The 9805-nt window shown below is 32.9% G+C and overlaps 1 long non-coding RNA gene across 4 annotated transcripts; it reads left to right on the top strand.

Annotated features, from left to right (window-relative positions):
• The first annotated feature begins 291 nt into the window (after window positions 1-291).
• On the top strand, window positions 292-9444 carry LOC145822456 (uncharacterized). 4 transcript variants are annotated; one of them, XR_014363755.1, is made up of 9 exons: window positions 297-864; window positions 3686-3809; window positions 4721-4771; window positions 5000-5072; window positions 6611-6683; window positions 7013-7172; window positions 7266-7301; window positions 7817-7991; window positions 8858-9253. It is a non-coding gene; the product is annotated as an uncharacterized LOC145822456 (long non-coding RNA). The 4 variants fall into 4 exon arrangements; XR_014363756.1 differs by lacking the exon at window positions 8858-9253 and adding an exon at window positions 9260-9444 and having other exon boundaries at window positions 292-864; window positions 6611-7172; XR_014363754.1 differs by having other exon boundaries at window positions 292-864; window positions 6611-7172.
• The last annotated feature ends 361 nt before the right edge of the window (window positions 9445-9805 follow it).

A 9805-nucleotide genomic window follows, 5' to 3' on the forward strand; every position in this document is an offset into this window, starting at 1 on the left:
TTAGAACCAAATATAATTAAAAAATAGCTTGATTAGTTGTTGATTTTTTAAATATTTTAAATATTTTTTTAATTGATTAAAATATTAAAAAAATTCACTAAAAATAAAAAAATACTAATTAAAAACTCAAAAAAATAATTTTCAAAAATTGAAACAAATTTTTAATACAAAATCTATTCTGACTCGTTCAGACCCGCCCATTTGTCACGTTTGAAAAAAAAAAAAAAACAAACAAACAAACAAATTATTCCAAAATTTCCCCCCAAAATTTCCCTCATTTTTCTTCTTCTCAGTCGCGCTCATCTCTCTCTGTCTCTCCCTCAATCGTTTTGTATTTTTTTTCCCTTTGAATTTCAGCCTCTTTTTCTCTCTCTCATTTGTTGCATAACCCTAACCCAACCCGTCTTTGAGAGAGATGCAGAGACGAAACGACATGGAGATGAAGGCGATGTGACTCCGGTAGACGACTCCAGCAGACGACTCCGGCAGCTAGGCGAGGGGAGGCGACATCGAGGCAAGGGAAGGCGGCGACCGACGAGGTCCCTTTCTTCGATATCGCACGAATCGGCTGATTTGAACAACAATAAAGTGGAGAACAATGGTGGAGAGATAACAGGGAGCGATGTTCGTGGTGGCGAGGGAGTTATGAATTGGCAGAGTGCTAGGCTCAAATCTGAAATTCTGGCGCATCCGCTTTACGAGCAGTTGTTATCGGCTCATGTTGCGTGCTTGCGTATCGCAACACCGGTGGATCAGTTGCCGAGGATTGACGCTCAGCTCGCTCAATCGCAGCACGTGGTGGGGAAGTATTCGGGTCTCGGCCATGGTAGCATTGGCGATGATAAGGAGCTCGATCAATTCATGGTAAGTAATTAAGCTTCTTGTGCTCTGTTTTATCTATATTTTCTCTGATAATTGTTTGAATTTTGTTTGTTTGTATTATTCTTTTTGCTGTGGATGGTATTAATTAGGTGATATGTGTATGCTATTTATGAAACTGAAGATGAGTTTATTATGGGTCTTGTTTCTGATTGTTTTGTCATCCAATTTTGTCTCTATGCTGTCAAAAATCAGAACATAACAATTCATCAGGGCGAAAATTTTCCTTGCTATAGATTATTTTTTTAAATCAATTTTGATCAATATCCTCTTGACAAGTAAATATTATAGGGAAAATATTGGTTATTTTTGTTCTTTCTGTACTTGTTGCGTTCGTATGGATCTGCATTGTAATGTGAAGAGTGGCTGGAACAAGGGCATCAAACGTTTTGCTCATAAAATTAAGTTATTTTAGGAACTTATAGTATTGTTATACTAAATATAGGATGAGAGGTCTTGATTAGTTGTCTTTGCTCTTAAATTAAGTTCTTGGTAGGAACTTTAAAGTATTGTTTTACTAAATTATATGAGAGGTCTTGATTTGCAGTGATAGACAATTACTTATTGGAGCTGAGACCATTGATATGAAATAATGGCCAATATTGCTGATTATTCATTGAGTGTTACTCATGATTGAGAAGCTTTGAACTGCAGTTTTGAGAAAATATTTACTGAATTTGGATTACATGGGGGCGATATTAATTTTACCATTTATATAAAACGCATCTAAATAAAGTTTTAAGAGTGTAATGCATTCACAAAATTAAAAGATGTAGAAAGTGATGATGATGTGACTCAAAGCCAAGATCATTTTCAATGAATCTGAAAGTTGAAGCAACAATTTCATTAAATATTTTTTACTGTCAAAGATGATCAGCATATGCTACTAGATGATTCTGTTGCTTTAAAGTCATTTCCAAGTAAAGTCGTTTCCAAGATAACCAAACACATTATTGTCTCTCTGCGTCGCATCTTAATTGGACATTTCAAACTGTAGACCTATTAACAATGAGAATAAAGGCATTTTAATAATGATTAGGTTAGGTGTACGACGAGTATGTGGAAAAACATGAACTCATTGATTAACTCCAATTTTAGGGTTTTAGTTTCCTTAAGAAGGTAGTACAACTAAATGCATTAGTTAACTATTTTGTGTTGTTGAATTAAAACTGCTTCAATTCTTAGGCTCTTGTGGATGAATTTGAGTTTTCTCTATTGGAAATTCTACAAGAGCTTGAATTGGTTCCCACATCTAGAGAACTTGGATTGAATGGTAGTAAAATTTTCTTAATGCTATACATTTTGGATTTTTAGTTAATTAATTAATTTATTTCTCCGAGGTTTGAGTGCTTTAATTGAGAGTCATGAAAGGTGTTTCGTCACTGACAAGAGTCTACACTTGTACATCAGCTATATTTTGTAAACATAGCGGCATACATCCTGCAACCCTGTCAATTAAATGGAAAGAGGTTAAAGAACTTGAAAGCAGAATTTCCTGATAATAATAAGGTTTCTCATTTTTTGTACCTATAAATTTGTAGGAAGAAACTTTCCTAGAGATAAAACTACTATTCTGCATGGGTGGATGAATTTTATATGGATATATTTCATATGAATAACTCATGGATGTGGTAGTAGAAGAGTTCTTCTATTTTTCCCTGTGGTAGTTTTGCACTAAATAGTATTTTATGATAAATCCCCAGCAGAGGAAAATTGGATTGTGTGCACAAAGGATTGAATCTGCTCTCAATTTCAAACTATATACTAGAACAGTAATGAGTGATCTTTATTGATCTCAATGATATGGAAACTTCCAAGGTTACAATTTCAGGAATGACAGAGTCATAACTTTCATCTTCTGCAAGGTATTAAACTGGTGTATTATGATTGAAACTTGTTTAGAAGTGATAATCTTGCCTTAAAGATGGATAGTGATGGTATGCAAAATGAGAACATAATTTGGAATCTAATGTGCCTTGTTAAGGAGTTGTTTTAGTTCTTTCAATTATCCGATTTCACTTTTTTTGAATGCCAAAGTCAGTATTTGGTGGTAGATGATTAAGAACTTGAGTCTTACAGATCACTTGGTGTTCTCAAGCTCTATGGTGCTCATGTTTTTGTCATGACATTAGAGCCATATAATATTTTCTCATTCTGCCTAATCACAAATCTGTCATATAAATCCACAAAAGCAGTTCCTGAAACCTGAATATAAACAGAACTTTATGCAGACTACTATATTATGTTTAGGTTCTTAATTGAATTTTTGGGAGCTAAATATAATGAATTGCGTGGAATTACAGTTCTTCATTCCACTGGGTTTTGCTTATGTACTGTTTGAACATATGATTCCTCTTCCCTTCAGAACTGGTCAATGAATAAATAAAAAAAAAAGAGAAGTTTATTCTCATTTTTTTCAGTACACATGAGATTGAATACTAAAATTTGGTCAGAAAGAATTTATGCACCCATTTCTCTGGAAATAAATCTAGTTCTCCGGTGTTTTACAGTTAAGTTGCCTAAATCTACTTCTCATGACCTTACATTTTTCTTTAGTTTGTTGATATGAATTAAGAATGGTACATATCACCTTCCTTGGTAGGTAGGTAGTGATATTTTGCTTTTGAGGAAGAAGAAAACTTCAAAACAAAGAACAGGACTACTGGGAAGGTTTCTAATTTGTTTTTCCAAATCCAAAGAATCCTCTGGACTCTCAGAGCATAGCCCTTTACTAGGTTGAATGAGTTTATTGCTTGTCATCCACCACCATTGGCATCTTGACTAAATCCAATAATTTGCCCTAAAGCCCAAGGCCTCATGAAATCATTGGAAATGCAAGCTCTTGGTGAAGGTTAGTATCTCTATTGTAGCAGACAATGGATCACAGGCGTCCAGTACCGGACAATTGGAAATGCAAGCTCTTGGTGAAGGTTAGTATCTCCTACTGTTTAAATGTTTTATTTATTATGATTATTATTATTCTATGCTTTGAGCATATGCATAAATATCGGGTGTTTGTAAGGGTGATGGTGAGTCACTCCTAATCTTTTCCATGGTCAAACACATTATTAAATAATTTTCATGTTCACTTCTTAATATATTCCATACATGTAGCAAGAATCAAAGAGAGTTGGATTGCTTCTGGTAGAGCAGGAGTAATAATGTTCTTTTCAATATCATTTTAACATCAACTTACATTGGATTGCTTCTGGTAGAGCAGGAGTAATAATGTTCTTTTCAATATCATTTTAACATCAATGTTCTTTTCATGTAGCAAGAATCAAAGGGAGTTGGATTGCTTCTGCTAGCAGTCTGAATTTGTTGTAAACAGTAGACTAGGAAGGCTAATCAAGATTTGCATTGTGGATAGGAAAGAAGGAATTGACAATGATTGGTGGCAATGAAGATAATGATTGTTAATTTGTTATGATGACATTTGAATTATAAGTCTATTTTCTTTTTGATCACCTCTTAGCCAAGTCTTTATTCATGTGTACATTCTCTTTGCTTCTCTTCCTGGAATACTCTTTATAGGTTGCAGTTATGTCGTTGGATAGCATAGAAAGTATTGAATGTTGTCATCCAATTTTGATTTTGTCAATGGCTTCTCTACAATCAAAATGTGCATTTAAATGAATAATGCTCAGCAACTGTTGAGCAGGGGAGTGTATTCTAGAGACCAATTTTTAGAGATAAATTCAGTTAATGATATTTTGGCTCATACTCCAATGAGGCCACATTCTAAATGCTATATATATGTACTAAGATAGGCATGCATATTAAATGGACTCATGTTCAGACCTTGAAGTCCTCTCTTGATGAGCAAACTCTGGAATTGCAGGTTAAATATCAATTGGAGCTGAGGTCATCTCTCATGTTCAGTTATTTTATGGTATAGTTTGATATGTCAATTGTTTCATCTATATATTACCCTTTTGGTACTAACTTAAGTTCATATGGATGCTGAGCATTGGCATTGTTTAGTTCATTTTATATGGGTGCTACACATGATTGCAATCCTTTATTTTTATTTTGGTTTTGTTTTGTTCTCTCCAGCATGACATATATATATATATATATAAGAGACCTGAAGACATTTTTTTTATCTATGCTATTTCAGGGAAAAGTTCGGGCTTCCAGATATCCTAAAATCCAAACATGAGGAAAATGAAGCCTACATATCTGAATTAGAGGTTAGGTTCTTGATCTGATAATTATTAATTATTGCATCAAGGTTATTATTTGTACCACCATTGCTCACTGTTTATTTAAGTTCCCAAACTGCTTTTACTTGCTTTCATATAGCATGCATTTGAGACCTCCTTGATTTTGTAGGTGATTATTTATTTGTTTATATAGAAGTTAGCGATTTTATGGAAGTTTGATTAAATCGACTATTTGTTTAGTGTTGGTAACTTAATTCTCATTTGTTCCCCTCTTATGTGTCTATATACACACATATATGTATGAATATTAGCATTTTTGAGTTCTATGTTGATGTGTAATAATAATGCAACCTTTGAAGTGCTGATGCTTATGATGGGTTCTCACTAGAGGACTTTGTTCAAATATGTTTACTGTATGTGTTTCATTTTCAAAGATCAAAGATAATGGGTACAAAGTTCTACCCATCAACTATAAATATAGAGTAGTTGCACTCCAATTCAACTCCTACATACTTATCAAGTTATCACTCAATATCAAAGCAGTTAAGTCTTTCCTATGGGCTAGGCCTAGGATGAGATTTGGGTGAAAACAATTAATAGACTTTCAATGAGCAGAATGTATACGATGGGAACCTTTTTTATGTACAGAAATTAATGTGATATGTCATGCCATAATTGAGATTAATTAAATTGAGGACATTAATTAAGACCTTTTACATACTTTTTTATGTATACGATGGGAACCTTTTAAATAAATATTTCCTTTACAAAATTTTCCATTGATAATTTTATAGTATTGCAAAATGTTATATTTCTTTCCTCAAATTATTTAGGCCATATGTATTATTTGAGCTTCCTATAAAATCCTAATATTTGCACCTTTCAAGCACAAATGCTCCCACACCCTCTGACTTCTCCGGGTGAACATACTTACTCCCTCTTCATGCTTTCAAAAGATGAGAAAAAATTGAGCGTGGAACCATTTTTTGGTCCTTTAAATCTTGCATCAGAAACTTCAATCTTTTTATTCATATCATCATGTTTCCATTCCAGAAAATTTCTGCTGAACTGTGCATGTACTGAATCTTCTAGTATGGCTTACCTTTTATTGTGCATTTGCATGCTTTGGCCTATATTTCAATTATTTCATTATGTATGAATATTTCAATTATTTCAATTCAAATACGTCTCTGATACATGTGTGAGTTCCTTTGAACCAGCTATTTATTCGTGAGTCTCTGGTATGCACTTGAATGACAGAACAACAGGTTATGCATTTATGCAGTTTGCTTACCCGTATGGCAAGTATAAGCAACAAGCTTTCATGGTGACAAATAGAACAACATTTGTTACGAGAATAATATTTTAAATATGCGTTTGAATGAATTCATATATAATGACAAGTCCCACTCAATTTTGCCTTTTAACTGTTGACAGAATGGGTGTTCTCTTCTTTTTTTAATTAGATAATATGATGAGGAATGTTGGACTGAATTTCTGGGCAGCCCCGTTTCTCTCAATCTGAGCCCTAATTTCAATGTCATCTTGTGAATTAATTTGAGCAGGGTTTTTAATAACAATGAACTCAGTGGCAAGATTCCTTCAACCAAAAGGACTACTGCAGACTTTGGAGATATTGTGAGTATCTCTATCACATAGCCAATTAAAATCATAATAAGATGCTAGCTGTGAATACCCATTAAATTTTTTGAATTGAGTATACAGTGTTGGCAATGGATTTTCCTGGATATGTACGAATGTATTTCTATTTACCCACTTGCTAGCTGCTTCATTTTTGCAATATTTTCAGCCATTGATTCAGCTGTTTCTTGAGATGCTCAAAGTTTGAAATATGTATTATTCATATGTATTATTCATTCTTTGAAACATGGCGAAACGATGCAACATGTAGTACTCAATTTCTTAGAATTCTACTTCCTGATTGATTGCTACTTTCCATTAAAAAGACAACATTGGAGTGATGAGCTGATAGTCTCTTGCAAGAACTGAACTGTCAAGGGTTGCCCCACTCGTTGACAGTTCTAAGGGAGGATCAGCATGATGTGTGTGGCTGTTTTGGGCCAGTCACCACTGCCCTTTCATTATTCTCTTCATCCTTCATGTTTGGTAAGCTTGTTGAACATTTACTTCCTAGTATATAACATAAGGTCTTGCTAGCAGTCCTTCAATTAACCCCGCATTTGTTTCTCTTCTTTACAGAGCTTGCTGAAGAGGCAAATAGGCTTGTGAACTAAGGTTGTCTCTTCTCTTTTTTTGTGCTATCTTCTTGTTGCACACTGTAGTATTAAAGCAGCTGGATAGACACAGTGTTGTCTTCATTTTGGTTGCATTCATTGTATAAACTAACAAATCACAGCAGCATTATATGATTACTCTTCAATACCCTTGAAGTTTATATTTGATGTAACAGGCATGAGTTAAAGACAAACCTTCTATAATCATGTTGTGTAGTCATAACATATGAGTTAATTTAAAGGTTTGAACTGTTAGATGGTTAGGTTTCCTGATCAGGCACTTTGGTAATACCAATTTGAAAATGGCATTTTCAAAAAAGGTTCCAGATATGACTATTTATCTTGTTTAACCAATTTGTCCTTGTTTATTCATGCATGAACTTCATTTTAGGCACAATTTGTAAAAATACTAAGATGTCTAGCCATATTTAATGATGCTGATACATAGACATTTCTCCATGTTATATCACTTATCTCTAACTACTTTAAAGGCTAACATGACTTTGATTTCTGCAGTGGAAGCTCTTGGTGAAATAGTTGAACAACTGGGTAAAAAAGGCTGGAATTTCAATTTGAAACATTATGACAAAAACTTGAACTGGCAAACACCAATAGTGGACTCCTCCCTTATGTATGACTGTACTGTCAATTGCACCTGCCTTTCTGATGATGAATGTCACATCAGTGCCATGTATGTTCCTTTTTATGTTTTTAAATATACTTATTATTCAACTCAATTTTTTGCTTAAAATGTTATTTATGATTTTTTTATTTTATTTACTTTTAAATTAGGAGGCAATGATGTTTGAATACTAGCCTATGCTCTGTATGTTAAACTTATTAATGCCAGTTGAAAGTCCAAATTCTGTTTTGTATAGATGAAAAAAAGAGTAATGTGCTGAGAAAACCCTGGTATTGTTCTGTCACTTCTTATTTACACGACGCAACCGGTTGCCATGAACATCTATTCATATATTGCTAATTACTAGGGTTGTTGGGAAAATTAAGGTTGTATTTTGATGTCCCATAGAAAGGGAACGACTGCCAACAGTACTCATAGTAATTTCGAAGTGGAAATCTGATATTTTGAGTATGCAAAGTGACAAGAATAAATGGCAGCCAATCAACAAATGAAATTCAAAATAACGAATATTGTCATGTACTAAAAGAACATAAATATGATCACTTTCAAGATAAATGAGCGAATTTTCTGTTCTTCATTAGGTGACCTCATTTTAGTAACAGTTGATTGAACTTTCACTTCTCATACCATAAAATGTTTGGTAGGTGCGTTCGAATTCAGTTCAGAAATGTTAAATGTCCAACACACCAGAGGCACCAATACACATCTATAATTAGGCATGTAAATCTGCAGGATGTATGTACTCTAATTACTTGGAGTTTTTCATGTTTTGTGCTTTTAATTATTTGTTGTTATACATTGTTGGTTTTTGAAAAATTGAATTCTGTAATTATTTATTTTCATGGAGATGACTCTCTTAGGTAATATATTGTATACAAATCTCTAATTCAAGGATGAATAAATAATGAGTGCAGCTAGAAATTTCAGGATGCAGTCAAGATTAGAAAGATTGAAGTAGATTCAAACAAAAACCACCATGCCCATGGTTTGCGATGATGATTTCAATTGGTATCCTTGTAATTGCATTGCTTCTTGGGCATATAATCAACGCAACAGTGAATCGAATAGCCAAAGTAATGATTTATTTTGGCTTCTACAAGGGTATCAATATCTTTTGTAGCTTTATACTATTTGTGTGGAGAATCAAAATAATTATGTCATTTTTGGTGGCTGTGGGGAAAGGATTGGGACAGTTTAACAACTGGATAAATTACATTATTTTTGGTGTGATCTAAATGTAAGTTTATAAATTAATTAGTAAGTTTATTCATATGCTTCTGACGGTTTTTAAATTAATTTGTTTTTTTATTTTTCAGGTCAGAAATTTCTTGGAGAGATGCAAAATATGGTCAAAGAATTCAAGAACTTACTTTTTTCTAGTTTTTTATTTTTTATTTTTTAATGTATGTAATCACAGTTAATTTTTTTTTATTAATTTCTTTGTATATACTTTTAAACATTTAACTTTCATTTATGAAATATATGATATTATTTCATTCAATATATGGTTGTGATTCAAAATATAGTATATAGTGTGTATTACATTATTCAAATGTGCGTGCAAAAATAATATTGATTATTCTTTAAATATGTCAATTTTTTTTTTATCACAGGTTTTATTAGTTATTAATCACACTTAAAAGGTGTGATCTAAATGTTTTTAATCACACTTAAAAGGTGTGATCTAAAGTTTTTAATCACACTTAAAAGGTGTGAACTAAAGTTTTTAATCACACTTAAAAGGTGTGATCTAAATGTTTTTAATCACACTTAAAAGGTGTGATCTAAAGTTTTTAATCACACTTAAAAGGTGTGAACTAAAGTTTTTAATCACACTTAAAAGGTGTGATCTAAATGTTTTT

This window comes from Camellia sinensis, chromosome 3, assembly GCF_055761805.1.
Source record: "Camellia sinensis isolate YWXY chromosome 3, ASM5576180v1, whole genome shotgun sequence".
Lineage (NCBI taxonomy): Eukaryota > Viridiplantae > Streptophyta > Magnoliopsida > Ericales > Theaceae > Camellia > Camellia sinensis.